This window comes from Natrix helvetica (assembly GCF_964273705.1).
Source record: "Natrix helvetica genome assembly, chromosome: 2".
NCBI lineage: Eukaryota > Metazoa > Chordata > Lepidosauria > Squamata > Natricidae > Natrix > Natrix helvetica.
Window position 1 is genome coordinate 24,164,932 of NC_138552.1, and position 19,141 is coordinate 24,184,072.

Sequence of the window (19,141 nt, forward strand, 5' to 3'; positions counted from 1 at the left end):
GCGGGCGAAAGAAAGCGCTTTAGTCAGTGGGGTGTCAGGGGAGAGGAGGAGAGATTCTATCCTCTCCCCTGACACCCCACTGACTAAAGCACTTTCTTTCGCCCGCGGAAGAGCTCAGGCGGGCGAAAGAAAGCACTTTAGTCAGTGGGGTGTCGGGGGAGAGGAGGAGAGATTCTATCCTCTCCCCTGACACCCCACTGACTAAAGCGCTTTCTTTCGCCCACGGCACAGCCCAGGCAGGTGGATGCTCAGAGCCCCTTGAGTCCACAAGTCTAAAAAAATTGCTGCCTCACTAGCCATAAACTTCACCGCACGTCACTGATATGGTGCTAGGGATTCAAACCATTGAACTGCTGACATTATGATCAACAAGCTCAATGTCTTAGCCACTGAGCCATTCCTTAAAATGAAGCCTTTATCATCTTTTAAAGATAAGATCCCTACTGTGACTTTCAGGTCTTTTAAAACACAGAGTGCTTCTTGATATGCTCTTTGGTTTTACAACTAGCAACCTCATATTGTACCTGGGATTTTTTGTGCAGCAAAATTTGTTTGCTTCAAATAATATGATGTTGCCAAATCTCATTTGATTTCTGATTCCCAGACAGTTCATCTCATACTTGCTCAAATTAGTGTAGTGTAGGGTTTTATGTGCCTAACCTTTTATTTATATTAGCATAAAATATTTTGAGCTGTTACTTTTTTTACTTTATACCCCCTTTTCTTCTGCAGCAGCTTTCAAGGCAAAGCAATGACAAAATCATTATAATTTAATAATTAATCAACAATATCCTTGTAGGCCATAGAAGGAAAGTACTGTTTTAAGCAAATGTATATCAATATATATCATTATTATGAGACGTTTCTGGCTTTCAGTTGCATGCTAAATATAGAAGTCATAACATCTTCCCCAAAAAGTTTTATTAGTCCAGCAAATCCCAGAGTATGTCCCATGAGCTATTTTTGTTCTTTTTATATACATACATTGTATTAAAGTTTTAAAGAGAAGATAAAAATTAGCACAAACTGATGCAGAATAAAGAGAACAAAGAAAAAACCAAAGGGATGGAAAGAAAGCATAAAAGTTAGAAGCTTCTGGTTTCCTTTCCAGCAAATACATGTAGAATTTCAAAGCTATCTATTTTATTATTACAAAAAAAGCCCACTTATTTCTATTATCCCTTCTTTTTATAACATCAAAACCGCAATTCATCTTTTTGTTCTGTTTCTTCCAGTCAGACATAAATGCTGATAGTCTTTCTCTAAGCAAAGATATCAATTTGGCCATCTCAGCAAGTCCTAAGCTCTTCACCAACCATTCCTCCATGCTTAATGTCAACATTTTTTCCCCACTTTTGAGCATATCATCTCTCTGGGGTGGTTATATATACTGCAACAAAGTTTCATGGCCTTTTTTTAGTTTCCTATCCATTAGTCCTGAAAGAAAGCCTCCTGGTTTCATTTGTAATTGTAATTACTGTATTTTTCGGAGTATAAGATGCACTGGAGTATAAGATGCACCAAGATTTTAAAAAGGCGAATTAAAAAAAAGGTTTTGCACTCTGCAAACCTCCCCCAAGTGGCTCATTTTTCATGGAAACAGGCCTGTTTTTTTCAAAAAGGCATGAATAGCCTTTAGGGGACTTGCAGAGTGCTCCTGGGCGGTGGGAGGAGGCGGCAAAAACGAGCAAAACTGGTCCATTTTTCACGAAAACAGGTCCGTTTTTTATTTAAAGGGGGGGGCATGGATAGTCTTTAGGAAGCTTATAGAGTTCTCCTGGGGTTTGGGGGGGTATAATTGAGCAAAAAATGGGACATTTTTGGCTCATTTCTGCCCTCCCCAGCCCCCAGGAACTCTCTGAAAGCCTCCTACAAGCTATGCATGGCCAGTTTGGTGAAGAGGCGGGGCTTCAGGAGGCAAAAAATGCTGTATTCGATGTATAAGATGCACCCAGATTTTCAGCCTCTTTTTTTGAGGGAAAAAGGTGCGTCTTATAGGCCAAAAAATATGGTAATTTGATATTATTTTCTTCCATCTGATCCAGGGGTGCCAAACTCAAGGCCTGGGGGCCAAATCTGATCTGTGGTGAGATGGCCCTCACCGGTGGGAACACCCTGGAAACAGTGACACACAGATCCACAGTGCCTCTGCCAGCTAAAATGGAGCTTGGAAGGGCAGAGTGTGGCCCTCCCAAGCTCCGTTTTCACTGGCAGAGGGTTTCAAGAGGCCATTGCAGCTGAAAATGGAGCCTGGGAGCCTATTTTTGATGGGAGAGCACTCAGGCCTTCATAGGCGCCCTGAGATGAGTGACGTTGAGCTGACCATATCCACCCTGGCCACGCCCATTCCAGCTCCCAAAAGGTCAAACACAACCCTGATGTGGCCCTCAATCGAGTTTGACACACCTGTTCTAGTCCCTCACCTCCTGAAGGCAATGTAGATCTTCTTTGCATCCCTGGCTTGGCTGGAAGTGGCAATGTACAAATGACTATAGCCATATATTGAAGATACTTCACTTCATTCAGATAGACATCCTCTCTCAATAGTTCCATGTCGATGTTAAACAACATGGGAAGATTAGAAAGTTAATGTATATAATGAAAATGAAAGAGCTGAAATGGTGATGAAGACTGAGTGAAGTTGATATCCTGAAAAAAAGAGGGTTGAAGAAATTAAAAGGTATTATTAGGCACAGCGAACCACAATTATCGATATGGTCATCTATCAGAGAAACTTAATTCGTCCATATTCATAGTTTATTTTTTCTGTTTTCAACGATACGGTACCCGATGTTTTTCCTAGAATTTTCTCTAGTTAAATAGATTGCAGGAATAAAGCTTGAATAGGTAACGTTTATGCTTAAAATACACCTATTAGAGTTCTGAGTTAATGAGCATCTGTCGGTATTAAGTGTCAGAAAGGGAAAACAAGAGAAGCAGTGGGAGGTTTGTGGTGAGAGAGAAAGTTGATCCTGTGAATGCGATCTGATGAAAAGAAAACAACCCACTAATCATATGAAGTTAAAATATTTACAGCAATGATTTTTTAAAGACAATATTTTTAATATTTAAAAAGTATTTGTTTTTAAGGAGAATATGTTTCTCAACATGCCTTACCCAGTAATTCTCCCTGAGCTCCATCAGTAGGATCAGTATGGATGAGATAAATAAGGTTACCTTTGTGTTAAATTTATATTTACCAACAAAGAAATAAAGGGAGGCTAGTATAGATCTATTTCAAACTATTTAGCTCTTATCAGCTAGCCATACCCTTCTGGCATTCGAACCCGGATTCAAATCCCAGAAGGGTATGGCTAGCTGATGAGAGCTAAATAGCTTGAAATAGATCTATACTAGTCTCCCTTTATTTTTTTGTCGGTAAATATAAATTTAACACAAAAATAGTTTGTTGCGAAAGCAACTGTTTGCGAAGGTTCCTGGATTGGAGCTGAAAGGCAAAAGCAGAAGCAGTATGCTCTGTCCCATATTTGAGTAGACCAGGTTGCCCTGATACACCAGTCTCATCAGAAAAAACACTTAAGGTTACCATTGTTTTCAGCTCAAAAAACATGTTAGTACATCTGTACAGAATGGGAATTCAGTTTTCCTCCTCCTTCTATTATTTCATTTATTACTAGCTACCTGGCGTAGTCCAGGTATGTTTTTATCCCAATCCTGTATTAGAGGGAGCCCCCTTGTGGAGTACTGTGAAGCTGTTACCACTGTGCTGTACAGTAGAAGCCATTTTAAGGCATAACAGGCTGTATCTTAACAGAACTTGAATCCAAAATGCACACTATCACTGTCAAACGTACTGTGACTTGACACTATAGAAATAATATAATTAATTTCAGTAGCCCAGGCATTCCAGAATTATGCTGGAACACACAGACAGGCAGACAGGCAGACACACACACACCCTAAGGGGGTCTTACCCCCACAGTATTTGTTTCTAGAGAGTAAGTCATCTTGTGTACCAAGTTTGGTTGAAATTGCTTGAGGCATTCCAGAGTTATGCTGGAACATAAACACACACACAGTGGTATATCTCAGTGGTGGATTCCGGATCCCGTTGCAACCGGTACAGTGCAACGGGACCGGGCATCCACCACATGCACGCACACAGTACACGTGCAGCGCACATATGCATACTTACCACTCAGCAGAGTGTCTATGCGTATAAGCCTCGATCGGCTCAAATACAGGTAAGGAGGGCAGGCAGGTGGGCCCCCCCAGAGCACCATACCAGAACAGTACCCGGTGCTCCCAGCAGGCATCGATACACCCATACCTGGCCGTACCAGTCATATCTCACCACTGGTATATCTACAGATAATTTCCAATAGTATCTTCAGGAAAGAGGTGGTTGTACTCACACAAGCAAAACTTTGTTCTTTTGAACATATAAGTCACATCAATGTACATACAATGGGAATGGAACTTCAAAGACTATCTTAACTTTTTGAGTTACCCTGGGAGTGCCCAACATATCTTCACCAGTTTTCCTAAACCCAGTTGGTTTGGAATATCTGAAACCTCTTACCAACAGACTGAAAGATTCCTTACAGGTTAAGAAATTACCACCATCAAATACTATTAAGTTATATTTAACATTATTTTTTAGGTTTTAGATCAACAATAGGGGGAAGGACAGGCTTGTGACATTAGGACACCAGACAAGTAAGCTAGGGCAATATTGAGCATTTGAAGGGAAGAGGTAGTTTAGAACAATTTTGTTTGTTTTAGGTAAACTAAGCAGATCTGGAAATCAGCTTCGTTTCTTGCTGGAAACCAGTATAAAGTTAGTGTCATGCCCCCGTCAGAGTCTGAATCTGCGGGGGAAGATGAGCTGGAACAAGAACTGACAGAGATGGAGAGTCCAGCTCCATTGGCCTTGGTGGAAACTGGGGAAGGGCAGAGTCAGCTCAGGCAAGGCTTTTCTGAATGAAATTCAATGGTGAAAAGAGTAAGGTTCTACATTTAGGCAACAAAAATGGAATGCACAGGTATAGTATAGGTGGTACCTTGCTCAGTAGTAGTAACTGTGAAAGGGATCTTGGAGTCCTAGTGGACAACCCTTTAAATATGAGCCAGCAGTGTGCAGCAGCTGCCAAAAAAGCCAACACAGTTCTAGGCTGCATAAACAGAGGGATAGAATCAAGGTCACGTGAAGTGTTAATACCACTTTATAATGCCTTGGTAAGGCCACACTTGGAATACTGCATTCAGTTCTGGTTGCCACGATGTAAAAAAGATGTGGAGACTCTAGAAAGAGTGCAGAGAAGAGCAACAAAGATGATTAGGGGACTGGAAACTAAAACATATGAAGAACGGTTGCAGGAACTGGGTATGTTTAGCTTAAGAGAAAGAAGGACTAGGGGAGACATGATAGCATTGTTCCAATATCTCAGAGGTTGCCACAAAGAAGAGGGAGTCAAACTATTCTCCAAGGCACCTGAGGGTAGAACAAGAAGTAATGGGTGGAAACTAATCAAGGAGAGAAGCAACTTAGAACTGAGGAGGAACTTCCTGACAGCTAGAACAATTAATCAGTGGAACAGCTTGCCTCCAGAAGTTGTGAATGCCCCAACACTGGAAGTCTTTAAGAAGATGTTGGATAGCTATTTGTCTGAAACGGTATAGGGTTTCCTGCCTAGGCAGGGGGTTGGACTAGAAGACCTCCAAGGTCCCTTCCAACTCTACTATTGTATTGTATTGTATTGTATTGTATTGTATTGTATTGTATTGTATTGTATTGTATTGTATTGTATTGTATTGTATTGTATTGTATTGTATTGTATTAGTAAGGCCTGCAGACAGGGAGAGCTCAGGGGAAGAGCAAAGACTACTGCTTTCTAATCCGAGAGCAAGGAGGGAAGAGAGAAGGCAAGAACAGCATAGATTGAACTAGCTATGAGGGAGGAGAGTACCCTGCCCCCTTTCACAAGGCACACCTGGGGACTGAGATGTAAGGAGGTGCCAGTGGGAGGGGCATTTGTCAGGACAAGCGTTGAATCTGTGGACCCTCATGTGCACTTGCCAAAGTCTGGAGATTGCTGTACTCTGTCTTGTGGGGCTTGCAGTTTGCCTGCTTTGCTGAACTCCTTGCTCTGGCTACTGTTTGGGTTAACCTGGCTTATTGGACTGCTAGCCCTGGTTGCTATTTGGTTAACCTGGCTTACTGGACTACTTGCAGCCAGAGGCTTCTGAAGGTGCATGTGAGAGCTTTGCTCTAGGACTTGTAGTGAATGTGGGAATGTTTGTGGGCACAGTTGGAGCAATAAAAGGGAGTTAGACCAGGGGTGAAATTCAGCAGGTTCTGACAGGTTCTGAAAAACTGGTAGCGGAAATTTTGAGTAGTTTGGAGAACCAACAAATACCACCTCCGGCTGGCCAAAGAGTGGGGTGGGAATGGAGATTTTGCAATATCCTTCCCCCAGGAATGGGGAGGGCATTTGAGGTATCTTTCCCATGGAGTGGGGTGGGAATGTAGATTTTGCATTATCCTTCCCCTGCCATGCCCACCAAGCCACGTCCACAGAACTGGTAGTAAAAAAAAAAGAATTTCACCACTGAATTAGACCTGTTCTCTGGTTGTGTTGCTTTTGTGCCATGCCCCGGGTCATCACAGTTAGGCTACTCACTTCTAGTAATATAAAACTGAGAGAATCTAATTTTAAAAAGATCTATTTAAAGAGAAGATTTGGAAGCATGTGTGGCCTAGAGTTCCCATTTATGAAATAATGTCTGTAACGTTTAGTTATTGTTATGGTGATTCAAATGCTTTTTCTAAACAAAATGCTATGAGATCACCCTTTCTCATTTCCAGCCTAAGGTACAGCTTTTCTATGCCATATATCTAGTTTATGTAACATTAGTATAATAAAATTATCCATTTAAAATAATGTAATACAAGCTATAAAATGTGAATGTAAAATCAATAAATTAAAATCAAATTAAAGTCTATATTGCATCATTACACTCAGTTGTTAAAATCTTCACTAAACAAATACATTTTTGGCATTTTCCTAAAGAACAAGCCCAAATGCACCTTTCTTAGGGAAGCATAACAATCATCTGTGAATTATGGAGAATTTCTGGCAGCAGGGCAATTTTTAAAAGTAAATAGGAACGTTTAGAGAAGGCATAAAGCTATAAATTATTATTTTTCTCATAGAAACCTTTTCTACTTTTCTGATATTATATAGATAATTATCTGTGAGATATGCCACCTTTTTGCCAAAACATGCTACTTTTTTTCCCAAAAAGACATTGTAGTCTAAACTTTTATTGTAACAAAATAAAATGAAATTTATCATGAATGTTTAATTTTTGTTTCAACCAGAATTGAAGTAGCTTGTTCAACCAGTATTGCCAGATATATACAACAAAGTTCTATAATCCTGTATTAACAAAAACTATCTTAGTCTTGGACTGAAATAAAATAAATTTGAATTGGTTTTCCATTTTGTTTGTTGTACGAAAGCAGTAAGAAATAAAACAAAGAATTTAAATTTGAATAAAGGGGAAAAAAAGTATTTTTCCATCATAATTGGAACTGAGAAACATCCAGAAGCAATGGCTTTAGTCTTTATTTTCCTGAGCTTAATGTTAACCAGACTTCCTCAGCTTGATGTCCTTGAAATGGAAGTGAAAGCCAATGGTAACAAAAATTCCAGTCTTTTGTCTACCCTGGCTGAGAATTTTCAGAACGAAGAGTCCCAACACATATGAAGGTTCTCAACTTGGGAAAACTGGTTTAAATGGGAAGGTAGGTCTTATTACTTTTCTCGTAATGACGGGGATAAACCGATGTGACAAATTTGAATGTTTGATTGATAGAACACTCTGCTCCCATCAGCACGGACCAACTGTTTTGGATGATTTTTTTTTTCCAGCAAACTTTTATGGCCCATTTGGATGTTCTTAACCACTCCAATTCTCCACAGGTTCTTTCAAGAGGATTATGTAATGCATATTTTACTTTTTATGGCTTTCTCCAAGGCTCTAATATTTCTGCTAATGCAATCGTGAAAAGACATTACTCATATTTATTTTTATGCAATTGCCCAATAGTAAGGAAAGTAACACAAAAGGCTCCTCTCTTTTTTTATTTGAAGATACTAAAAAAAAAGTCATCCAAACCCATTTGCCACTGTCTAGATTTCTAGATTTACTTGGCAACTGGTTCATGTTTATGAGGGTCATGGTGTCCCAGGGTCATGAGATCTCCTTTTGTGACCTTCCGACAAGCAAAGTCAATGGGGAAGCCAGATTCGCTTAACAACTGTGTTACTAACTTAACAACTGCAGTGATTCACTTAACAACCATGGCAAGAAAGGTTGTAAAACAGGGAAATTTGTTTAACAACTATCTCGTTTATCAACAGAAATTCTGGGCTCAATGTGATCATAATATATTGTAGATCAGAGGTGGTATTCAGCCAGTTCGGACTGGTTCTAGCGAACCGGTAGTGGAGATTTTGAGTAGTTCAGAGAACCGGCAAATACCACCTCTGGCTGATGCTGCCCTCCCACCCCCGCCATTCCCTATCCTATATTCCCTTGGTTTTTAGCTCATCTGATTCGTGAGGCAGAGCGGATTGTCATGCCTCAGCTGAGCTAAACAACAGCTCAGCTCACCAGCCCTGACACTGAGGGCGGTCTTTGAGGGCTGTGGGCGTGTGCAAAGTGCACTTGCATGTGCGACGTGCACTCTCATAGAACCGGTAGAAAAAGATTTGGAATTCTACCGCTGTTGTAGATGTAGATAGTAGTGTCCTCAGTCTGGCAAGATTTTGTCTACATGTGTGAAATAGATAATGAATTGTTTCAAAGAATTTATTGTGAAACAATGCAGAATTCAGCTTCAAAGAATTGTGGCGTGTCATTCTGGGTTTTGGTTTTGGGTCTACCCCTTGACCACAAAGATAAGCTTAGCCGGAGAACTTCTTTTAAGGGGCATAAAAATCCGCCATCTTTGCTTCAATGTTTCTGTTTAGTCCACACATTTACTGGTAAAACTTGCATCAACATCATAAGGAGCAAACATGACTTTGAAGGGAAAGCTTGAGGATAACATTCCGCAGGTAAGCATTCCCCACCTCCTGTTTCAGCCATTCCAAGAGTTCCTGAAAATCAGGGAAGTTTCGAAGGTAAAAAAAGAGCAATTTGTGGCCTTGAATGACTTACAGGTGCATCACAGGATTTCCAAGGAGCTCCAATTTTCCTTTCAGCCTGGAGATTAATGTATAACTGGTTAAAAAGGGAAAAAAAGGATAGATACTCCAATTAATAGGAGCCTTTTCCTCAGGGAGTGTGTTTAATTCCAGTTTAATTCTTGCTGGAAGCCTAATGCAGCAGGAAAATAGCAATCTTAGATGTGAAGGACAGTCTTAACTTCTATTTTTCCTCACACTTATGACCTTCTCAGGTGCTTCACAACCTTTCCAAAGTCCCAAACAGTTGAGACCACAAGGGATCTAAAGAATGTGTAGCCCAAATTCTTTTGGAATACTTTCTAGGACAATTTTGGACTACAAAATGAAACTTCAGAACAGTTAAAGGCTCAAATCGAGGAAATGGGATTTTTTAAATAAAACTCATTAAAATCAGTTAAACAAGTCTGTTGTAAAATGATTTATGTCACATTATTCTGATGGGTTTTAGTGATGTGATTTGGATTTAAGCACTATAAAAGACTTGTAAATAAAATCAGTAAAAAAAATGAACACATGTAAATAAGGCATATTGTGCTGACTGAATTGGGAATGCTTACATATAACAAATGTTCTCTACCGTTAAATTATGCCAACTTCTTTGAGATTAATATTAATCTTCAGATGTAGTGAGAAAGTATGAATAAGAATATGAGCAAGCAAAGACTTGCTGATTTCTCTATGTATCTGTGCCTGGGGAGGGGCCAGTGTGGGTAGAAGTCAAATGCTCACCCCCAATGTAGGACATCCTTGCCAATGGATGCTTTGTGGAATACTAAAAATATGTTTTCCTTGAAAGACAGACCTTGAAAATAAGCTTTTCTTGAAAGACAGCCTAAGTTGATTGTCTTCAATCATCTTTGACTGTTTGCACATGCTGTGGTTTTCACTGAGTGCACCTGGAGAAAATCAACTCATTCAAATTATTTTACAAATTATCTTGGCCTGTTTCAGAGCTAGCAAGGGTGTCACCCATATATGCTTCCATGCTGAATATCTTAACTACGTTAAAATAAGATGTGTTTTCATTTGGAAAGTCAGTTGAACTATTCACAGAGTTCATTTCTTTATTTACTTGACTCATATGACTGACTATCTCCTACAATGACTCTAACTGGCTCACACTAGAGGTGGGTTCCTACCGGTTTGACTGAACCGGTAGTAACTTGGAGGACTGGGTCACTGGAACCAGCATCTACGAAGGCCTACCATGCCCCTGAACCAGTTATCTCAGTGGCGCCATCTTTTTTTTTTTATAAAAAAAGTTTTATTGGTTTTTTTCAAATATTTTGGGGAAAAGGGTACATAAGTGTGGGAAAAAATTTTTGACAGCTACATCATACGGAAGGTGGTACTTCCCCGGAATCTTGCATCTCTTTCATATTTTATATATATCAAAATATCATTGTTACATTCATATTAGCAGTTATTTTACTCAATTCTTTGACATCTTCAACCATACTTTATATCACTTCTACATTTCATTCTATTAGCAATTGCGATATGTTTTTAATTCATTTCTGTGACCTAAGTTTCATTGCTGTCTCCTCTCCCCTGTCTGTTGGCTGAGCCAAGGCTCCTCCCCCCTTTGTGTCTTGTGTGCCGTCTCTTGTTTCACCTAGGAAGTCCTTATGTTTTCCCATGAAGGCTTCTGCCTCCACCACTGTGTTAATTCTCACTCTACCCCCTCCCAAAAAATCAACAAGCCTTCTGGAATTAACCACCAAAACCAGATATTTTTTTCATATAACTTTTTAGTTAGAAAGAAGAATTTCTTCCTCTTATCTCTTATTCTTTTTGGTATCTGTTTCAGAATGGTTATTTCTTTGTCCTTATATCTTAGAGGTTCCCCCCTTTGAACTCCTAGAATCTCATCTCTTGTAGTCTTTCTAAAAAACTTAACATGTACCTCCCTTGGAACATTGTGTATTCTAGCATATGCTGAATTGATTCTATATATCAGGTCAATATCCCACCCTAGCTGCTGTTTATCTCTTTTAATATAATCTGCTAGCATTGTTATCATGGTCTCTCTTATGTCTTCACCCTCTGTTTCAGGTATATTTTGAAATCTAAGAAAAAAAGACATCCTTTCAAATTCCATTTTTTCCATGTAACTCTCAAACCCAACATTTTTTTTGTAAAGCCTTCATCTCTTCTCCCACCCCCACAGCACCCTCCTCCAGAGCATTTATTTTTTGACTATTTTGTAAAGTCAGTTGTTGATTCTGTCTGAGTTCTTCCTTTAAGTCTGCCAGCTGCTTTTTTTATTTCGTCCTGTCCCTTTAAGAGTGTCTGAAACATTTGGTGGAACGTTTCTTGAGACTGCTGTTCCCCCTCGGCAGCTTTTGGTTGCAAAAAAGAGGTTAATTGCATTTGCGGGGGAACCGGGCTTGAGACAGCAGAAGATGGAGCTGAGGCTGGTTTGGGTGGAGGCTTTTTTGCAGGCATTTCAAAGTTCAAAAAAAGTTATAGGTCTAAGCAGAAAAGATGGCATCTGTAGGAGCGTGCTGTCAGGGGGGGCCAAGAGAGAGGCAAAGTCCAGTGTGGGATATTGATCTTCAATACGGCTCCCCTCTGGTTAAGGTCAATTTTTCCCAATCCAAGGAAGAGTTGTAGAAGGAGATTCCTCTAGGGTTCACCCGGGTTTTATAATTCCAGCCCACAAAGTTTTTCAGAGACGACAGTTCATTTGTAACGACAACAGAAACGGGGGAAGAAACACCATTTTGGCTCAGCCCTCCCCAGGGATTGGAGAACAGTCATTTAGAAAGTTTCCATTCATAGCTTTTTAGGTCAGCTCACTTTCTTTCTTCCGCAATTGTTAAAAAGGATCGTTACCCCATTGCTTGAAAGAAGTGAATATCAAAGGGTTTTTTCCCCCAATTCTCCCTCTCCTCCGGGAGAGAGAGATTGTGCAGAGCCGCTTTTCTGAGAGGGGGGGAGAACAAACCCCCCTCTCCAATCTTAACACTTCACAAAGATCAAAGAGTCTTAAGGATACTGCTAATCCTCATTACTTGGTTGTTCAAAGAAAGTAAAAAGAAAGACACCGGGGGGGGGGGGTTTCCCCCCTCACCGCATTTCTGCTGTTGCCTTCAAGTGAAGCGTTTTCTTCCAATCTCCTCCGGACAAAAGCGTGCGTGGCAGATGCCCCCCCCCCAAAGCCTCCCAGTGCCTAGGGCAAATCTGGCAGCCCCCCTGCAGCCGCTGCAGTCCAGGGGGCTCCAGCAAGCCGCCCCCTCGGCAGGACGCCCCTACAAGGCATCCTGTGCCCCCCCATGGATCAGGGGGGGCCCACCGGGACAGCGAGTGGCGGACAGCATGTCCGTCGTCCACAGAAACAGGAAGTGGCGCCATCTTGTTTTTGCCTTTTGCGCATGCGCAGAGCAATTTTTGTTGCACTGCGCATGAGTGCACAGCACATCCCTAAACGAACCAGCAGTAGCAGCAGTGGGAAGCCACCCATGGCTCACATACATTCATATATACCCATGAATCTGGTGTTTGAATACATTTTAATTGCTATATTTGGATAGAGAAAGCTCAGATTTGCTAGACAACCTGGGAGGGTTTTTAAAAAAAACTGTTTTCTGGTTCCCTTCCTATGATGATAAACTAGATCTTCCAGAGTGTAGATGTACTTATTGTTTGGTATAAATAATTTGCTTTTGCTTTTGGAATGTTCTAATTTACCGCAAACGGCTTAGAGGAAGATTTCAGTGGTTCAATGATTTATTCATTATATGATGATTTTTTTGTTACCCTGGAGTTCCTTAATTCGGTGTAGAGTTAGGACACCTAGGTGCAGCTGAGTGTTTACTGCTGGATGCCCTTCTTGACCCCATGTGGAGTTTGCAGCGGATATTTTTTCTTTGTGCAGTAGGAAAGAAACATCTGTCTAGGATTGAACTCTCAACCTTCCGAGTGGAAGGCAAGCGTCTTCACCCCTAGGCCAAAATGGTGCTCATTCATTATATGATGAATAAATAAATAAAATTGTGCATTTGTAACAAAAAGTGGTGAGAACTGTAAGTTGTACTAACTCCATTATCCCATGTTTTCACATCATTTTAAATAACCATGGTAGGTAACAATAAATTAAAATATTTAAAATTCATATCCCAACAGCAAATATTAAAAGGGGCAGATATAATGGAATGGGATGATGAGGGTAGTTAGAATGATGCAAAAATTGAAAAATGAATAGGCCAATACAATTTAAATAAGGAAAAAGGCAAATTAATGAATATTTTGAAGAATGTATAGATGGTTATTTAATACATGGTTATTTAGTATATATAAATATATACTTTAGTGTATTGAAAGTTTATATTTGTGTATGTTGTTACATTAGATACACACACAGATAACAATGATAATTAAAATTTTCATTAATCTTTATATATATATTTGATAAACAATTGTAGTGTTACCCCTGAAAGGGCCCTAGAATCCGGGTTCTACTGGACTTTTTGGTATGGCCGCCAGTCCACACTGGTCCCTCTCTCAGGGACCTCTACTTCCTGGATCATGTAGCATTGTGGTGGTCAGTCTCCTCTCAGCAGTCAAGTCACCTGGTGGGTGATGGCCAGTCTTTTCCCAGGCAGCGGGTCACATGATGAGAAAGGAAGAAGGTTGGCCCTTCTTCCTTTCTCTCTCTCTCTCTCTCCCCTCTCCCTCTCTTGAATTGCCAGTTGAGCTCTCCTTCCACCACCTCTTCCCCTTTCCCCACAGAAGCCTTTCCTCTCCTATCACAACTGGCTCACAAACCATACTCAACAAGTAGTCCTTAATGGATCTAAGTCTACATGGAAAAAAAGAAAGCAGTGGGGTACTACAAGGTTCTGTCATAGACCCAGGGCTCTTCAATATCTTCATAAACGACTTAGATGAGGAAATAGAATGGGAACTTACCAAAGTTGCAGATGATACTAAGCTGGCAGGAATAGCTAACACCCTAGAAGATACGCTCTGGATCTTGACAGACGTGAACACTGGGCCATATCTAACAAAATGAAATTCAATGTAGGGAAAAGTAAAGTCTTACACTTAGGCAAGAAAAAATAAAAGTACAGATATAAACTGGGTGAAACCAAGTTTAATAGCAGTGACTGTGAGAGGGATCTCAGAGTCTTAATGGACAACCAGCTAAATATGAGCCAGCGGTGTGCAGCAGCAATCAAGATCAAGAGAGGTACTAATACCACTCTATAAAGCCTTAGTAAGACCGTGCCTAGAGTACTGCATCCAGTTTTGGTCACCACACTATAAAAAAGATGTTGAGACTCTAGAAAAAATGCAGAGAAGAGGAACTAGGATGATTTGGGGACTGGAGATTAAAACATATGAAGAATGGTTACAGGAACTGTGTATGGCTAGTCTAGTGAAGAGAAGGTCCAGGGGAGACATGAAAGCAGTATTCCAATATGTGATGGGCTGCCACAGGAGGGGGTCAAGCTATTTTCCAGAAGTCCAGACAAGGAATAATGGATGGAAACTTATTGTTATTAATAATAATATCCACTGAAAACCCAAATTGCTGACTTTGCAATAACAAATTCGGAACCGTTTCACATTTAATATGTGAATGCAGCAAAATCACACAAACTGATTACAAAGCTAGACATGACCGAGTTGCTAAATTAATCCACTGGTCATTATGTAAAAAATATGATTTACCCATATCCAGAAAGTCATGGGAACATAAAGTGGAAAAAGTTATCGAAAATGAGAAGGTGAAAATCTTGTGGGACTTTCGAACACAAACGGATCATCATTTGGAACACAACATGCCAGATGTCATAGTTGTAGAGGGCCGAAGTGTACAGTTTATTGATATCGCTGTTCCTAGAGATGCCAGAGTCGAAGAAAAAGAACTAGAAAAAATAATGAAATATCGCGACCTGGCCATCAAAACTACACGGCTATGGGTGAAGCATGTAACAGTGATGCCCATTGTCATCGGGGCATTTGGCATCATGTCCAAGAATTTTACAAGACACATCAACAAATTGCAGCTTCCTGCAATAACACCAGTGGAACTGAAAAAAACTGCTATTCGGAACATCTTATATTTTAAGAAGGTACTTGGTTGATACTTAGGACGCTGGCAGCAAACCGTATCAACCATCAGCACCAATCAATGGTATTTGTGATGCATTTTTGAATGTTCAGTTGGCTGAGTTTCATGTTTAATGAATAAAGTAAAATAATAATAATAATAATAATAATAATAATAATAATAATAATAATAATAATAATAATCAAAAATTTATCACAAAGTACCGAGACTTGCAAATTGAAGTTTAGTGACTGTGGAAAAAGAAATTGTGTGTTTTTCCGATTGTAATTGGAGCCCTTGGAGCAATACCTAAAGGGCTACCTTGCTATTTGGAAATTCTAAATTTATCGGACTTGAACATTCTGATTCTACAAAAAAACCACCCTACTTGGAACAACTTATATCCTCTGACATTACCTTAACAGTTCCTAGGTCCTTGGTTAGGACTCGAGCTGTTGAGCTACTAACCAGCCCCAAAGGCTGTAAATCTCACCAAAAATTAACCAATGATGATGATGATGATGATGATGATGATGATGATGATGATGATGATGATACATGTATGTGGGGACTACATTTCCTCTTGGATGTTCTTCCTTATGTAAGGCAGACAGATAAGCAGAAGATGCCTCATCTAGTACAGTCTAAGTCTCAGAGGCCTAATGCAGAGTTTATGATGAAACGGGTAAAAACTATGTTCTCCCAGCAAAGTTAGAAGAAACAATATGAGCCATAACATGAATCTCCTACTGCAGTGCTGGATTGACAAGTGTGCAGGATATTAAACGCATATATAATTTTATATCTAGTTTGAATACTTACATGGGAAATGGAAATAACTCATCCAACTTCTGCCTGCTTAATTGTTCACATTAGAAAGGCAGCATTCAAGTCTGACCTTTTTTGTTCCTGTAGACCTATTGGAGATTTTACCAAACATGTTCCTATTTAGGCAACTATTAAATTAATTGCATAAGTTACAAATGGAGTAATAAGCATCCGTAGGTAGAGTCAAATGCAAAATCCAAGGTTATTCTAAAAAAAATTAGAACAGACTTATCAAGGCATATAAAATGCAAGTGGGGTTTGCTTATGTTACGATGTGAAGTCTTCCAGAGAGATGAACAACATTGTCTGTACTCTTCATCTGGGTAGCCTGTCATATTATTGGGCCTAAATGATGTGAGCCCTGAGAAGTAAGAACGCAGCAGCTATGACTATTTTTGCAGTGCTTATGATTTGTTGCACAGTCAGCAAGATGTTTACCCTGGATTTTGCATTTTTGTCCACCTACCAAGTCCTTTCCAAGGAATAGATAGATGTGAGTGTTTGATGGTGTTGAAGCAGAGGTGGTATTCAGCATGTTCTGACCTGTTCTGGAGAACTAGTAGCAGAAATTTTGAGTAGTTCAGAGAACCGGTAAATACCACCTATGGCTGGCCCCGCCCCCATCTATTCTCTGCCTCCTGAGTCCCAGCTGATCAGGAGGGAATGGGGATTCTGCAGTAACCTTCCCCTGGAGTGGGGTGAGAATGGACATTTTACAGTATCCTTCCCCTGCCACGCCCACCAAGCCATGCTCACCAGCCATGCCATGCCCACCAAGCCACCCCCATAGAACCAGTAGTAAAAAAAATTGAATCCCACCACTGTATTGGAGGTATTGTTGCAGGCTGTAAGCTCTTCCAAGAAAAGCCTGTTTTATGTAATTGACTGATGGTGAATTTCACAATGCTGATGTATTATTACTCTAAATCTTACCTACTTTTATAAATCTACCTCAGCCTGCTTTCTTACCTTCTCCTAGTGCAATTAATCTAAAGTCTCCCAGGTTCTTCTTACTAGCTTTTATTTCACTTAAAGCCTATTTGCTTTCAAAATTACTTTAAAAAGAGATTTTGTGAGTGTGAAATTCTCATGGCAGACCGTGACTTTCCTGCACTTATTTAGTTACGGGGATGCTGGTGTCCATGTCTCCTATAAATGTGACATGCTACTATTCTGTCTGAGAATTATGGAAACTGTTCAATGCACTTGAAAAGCCATGTTGGGAAAGAATGGTATACAATATGTCATCTCTGTAAATATTTAACAATAAAGAAAATATTTAGCACATAACATCCTCAAAGAATCTTGGAATCGCTATTTTGTGTGGGAGCTTCTGTTGGACATTCTGCTAAATTCTTCCAAATCTTCCAAATAAATAAAACTAGTCTGAATTTGACCTATACAATGCCAATGAATATAACTGGTAAATCTTGCACTTTTTAAAAAATAGATCACCAGGTTGTGGCCACACAGGAGTTGAAATTCAACTGCTATTTGGAAACCATCAGGATTTGATAGGTTTTGGAACTTTACCATCAATCTCCTTACTACCAGCTTCATCACACTGAGAATTCATTCATTATGCAATGAGTGAGATGATTATTTTTCAATTTTTGTGAGTGTAACTAGCATTTCTCTGCAATTGATTACCCATATGGGGACCACTACCCCCGTTTCCATTCTATTTCAGACGTTTCATGCAAGTCATGCAAGTTCTTTTCGTATTCCTGATCTTTTACAATAGTAAAACAAAAGGAAATTTATGAGTCACTGCAATCTTGGAATGCAACACCAAACAAATGAGAAGCAGACTGCAAACTACGAAGCCAAGTACATCATTACAGAGTGAGTAATGTGAACGACTTACATAAACTTTGGCTGAGGCTCAGTTTTTAACAGACGACCATAACCCTTTGATTACATCAAGAACAGTTAAAAGTTCTTTAATCTGGATGTTGTCTTTCAGGAAAGGTAGTTTTGGAAATCCAAGTAATCATTTTCCAAACCTGTACTGTAATTTCCCACTTTGATTTCACTTTCTCCCTCCCTGATTCTTTTAGAGAATAATTTGAATTCAACTCCACTATGATTTCCCAGGATAACTGTTCATTTCTGTTAGAGTTGTAACAAGATCAGTTATCCATGTGCTAGTTTAAGACATTCATTCATTAGCCCCATAATGTCCAGTTTCTGCTTTAAAGGCAATTAAAAAAACCTATATCCAAATCCTCATTTAAAGACATATAGGTTGTTGTTGTTTTTACTAACAATGCACTTGTGTGTATATATTATCCTAAACGCTACATTTTATATGCATTTTAACTGAGAATTATAACATTTGTGGAAGTGCCAGAACCAAGACATAACTATATCACTATGAATGCATTCACTTGGGGAATACATGTCACATTAAGTACGCTTAAAAATGTGAGGTCAACAAAATTCACTAGTATTCCGAATTTATGCCAAAAATGTAAGCATAAGGCCAAATGGCAGTGGAATATAGATAGTATTCTTATTTTCACTCCTCAAAAAAAAAATGACTATCTATTTTCTCTGTTCTACATCCAAAATATAATGTTTTTTTCTGGAAAAACAAACATTGAGATCCCCTATTCAATAAATGTGAACATAACATGATGAAAATTCTAAAAATAGGGGAAAGCTGTGATTTTTACAGCTAACTTGTGAACCTAGATTTTTTTCATACTTAAGATTATATCCAGAAAATGTTAGCATATTTCTACTTCTGCAACAAGTATTTTTCTTGCTTTCCTCTTCTTTGTATTTTCTACAGTTCAAATTCTTTTTGCTCTACTGAATCTTCAATCACTAGACTAGAGCATATGGGACAGAGGAAGATTCCAATCTACCAATGGTAACATCATCCTGTTGGAAAACCAGAGATGGTATTCAGCCTGTTCGGACTGGTTCGCCCAAACTGTTAGTGGAAATCGTGGGTGGGCCTGCCTGCCTGCCCGGCTCTATGCTGTCCTATTTAGGCATGTTTCATAGGCCGGATGCATGCGCC